The sequence below is a fragment of the Schistocerca serialis genome, unplaced genomic scaffold (genome assembly GCF_023864345.2).
Source record: "Schistocerca serialis cubense isolate TAMUIC-IGC-003099 unplaced genomic scaffold, iqSchSeri2.2 HiC_scaffold_155, whole genome shotgun sequence".
NCBI lineage: Eukaryota > Metazoa > Arthropoda > Insecta > Orthoptera > Acrididae > Schistocerca > Schistocerca serialis.
In genome coordinates, this window is record NW_026047714.1 from 142501 (window position 1) to 145000 (window position 2500).

Here is a 2500-nt window from a genome sequence, read left to right on the forward strand (position 1 = left end):
TCTGCCATCCCGTGCATCAGCGAAATGTGGGCAGTCCCACAGAGCGTGCTCCGGGGATCCTTCCTCGCCGCAGTCACAGTCCGTTGTTTCTCTTTTGCCAGTCCTGCACAAGTAGGTGGAAAATGGGCCATGTCCCGTCAAGAAGTGCACCAGTCCCCGTGAGGGTTTCAGAAACCGGAGTCTCATCCGCTCTCTCACGTTGGGGAATATGCGGTGCACGCGCCTGCTGGTGCGGAGCGCGTCCCACCTCTGCTGCCACTCATCAAGGAGCCAGTTCCGGACTTCAGCAACGCTGTCTGCCGGTCGGCCTAAGATGTTGTTGACCCCTTCCGGATTGCCCTTCCGGAGCCAATACAGCGCACCCCTTTCCCTGACCAGTAGGTCAAGTGGGGGGATTGCCGTGATGACAAGTAACGCATCAGCGGATGTCGTGCTGTATGCTCCGGTGAGGCGCACCAGCGCTTGGCGCTGTAGCCTCCTCACCGCCGCCGCAGGTTTTCTCTTTCTCAATCTATGAGCCCAAACACTCGATCCGTAAGCCGTGATGGCTACCAGAATGCTCGAGTGATACAGCCTTAGTGTATGCAGTGGCAGGTGGTATTGCCTGTTTGCAATGCTGGCTATTTTGTGGAATAGGGCTTGGCCTTTGCGACATACGAACTCGATGTGCGCCGTGAACAGCCTGGACTCGTCAAGGTGAATCCCCAGGTACCTTGTCATGTAAGTTCGCCTGATTGCTCCATTGTTGGCTCCTCCAGCTATTCGGAGCAAGGGATCACGCGCCAATCGGCCGCGCAGCATGACATACACAGTCTTCTCTGCAGACAGCTTCAGCTTCACCCTCTGGCACCACTCCTGTAGTGCATTTAACGCTGCATTGCAGTTTGCTTCTAGTATTGCCCGAGAATCACCTTCTATCACTAGAAGAATGTCATCAGCGTACGCCACCACGCCTCGCACTTGTCGCAGTTCCCCAAGTTCCTCCAGCACAGGTTCCAAACCCACGTCCCAGAATATGGGACCGCAGACTGAGCCCTGTGGGCATCCCTTAGTGATCAACTTCTCAACCGCCCGCCCCGGGCACCGCAAGACCGCCCGCCGGTGTCGGCAGTAGTCAAGCAGGCACCGGTACAGGGGCCCAGGACATTCCAACTTCCTTAGGCTGTCGAACAGAGCCGGCCACCATAGGTTATCGAAAGCCCCGGCGATGTCGACCATTATCCCCGCAACGTACTTAGCGGTAGATGTGTCCACTAGCGACATTGCCTTGTTTATAGCATCTTCTGTACACAGGCCCCTCCTGAATCCGTACTGGTCGGGACTTCGTCCCCTAAGCTCCCGGTGTTGCTCTAGCCGGAGGCATAGGAGCTTCTCCTGGAGCTTGGCCATGGAGTTCAAGAGACAGATTGGTCGGTACGATTTCGGCACTTCTGGATCCTTGTCATCACCCTTTCGCAGTATAACCACTTCAGCAGTCTTCCACGACTCTGGTACCCGTCCCTGTCGCAAACACTCGTTGTAGAGGTTTGTCAGGTAAGGGCAGATCTCCGCGCATAAGGCTTGAAGAGCCTCTGCAGCGAGACCATCTTGTCCCGTCGCCTTCTTTCGGCGCAATTCGAGAATGGCTATGGTAACTTCACGTTCAGTGAATGGAGCAACTGGCGTCTCATTGGCATACGCCTCATTGAGTTGTCTCCTCATATTCCCCTGTTCCTCATTCTCATCTTCGCTACTATCATCTGGCAACAAGGTGCTCATGAGTAGCTCGGCTGACTCCTGCCAGTCCCTGGTGTGGCTGCCATCATTCTTCCTTAGGGTTGACAGGACCGTCGGTGACCGAACTTTCGATGCGGCAATTCTGTACGGCGTTCCCCAAGGGTCAGCCGCCAGACTGTCACGAACGAAAGACTGCCAACTCTCAATCCGTACCGTGTGCAGCGTCCGCTTAAACACCGCCTTGGCCCGCCTGTACCGCGCAAGCGTGGCCTCACGCATGTGATCGCCTATGCTGCGCTGGTATTGCCGCCGCGCCCTTCTGCATTCGCGTCGGAGACGTTGCAGCTCAGGGTTCCAAGGCGCTTTAGGCGTTTTCCCTGTATGGGCTAACGGGACTGCGCCCGTTGCTGCTGTCTGTATAGCCCTCGTCAGATCCTCTGCAGCTTTATCCACGTCCACAACGCGATCCATTGGCCAATTCGGTATCACTAGATTTCCTCTTAGTCGATCCCAATCAGCCTTGCGCCAGTTGTACTTGACGATGCCGTTCACCTGGTCTTGTGGAGGAGGCTCCCCATCATAGGCTACAGTGAAAGTGATCAGATTGTGATCACTTAGTGTCGTTCCCCGCCATACCTTCCAATTCTCCGCCCGGAGATGTACGTGTGCACTCTTGAGTGTCACATCTATGTTTGAGGTCGCTCCCCGGCGACCTTCAAAAGTTGGTGGGAAGTTTGGTCGGTTCAACACTTCTAGTCCGAGCTCGAGAATTGCTTCAGCGAGT

General features: G+C 55.7%; 1 pseudogene; it reads right to left on the reverse strand.

The window, feature by feature from the left end:
• Positions 1-2500, reverse strand: part of LOC126443533 (large subunit ribosomal RNA) — an 8576-nt pseudogene that overhangs the window by 1954 nt on the left and 4122 nt on the right.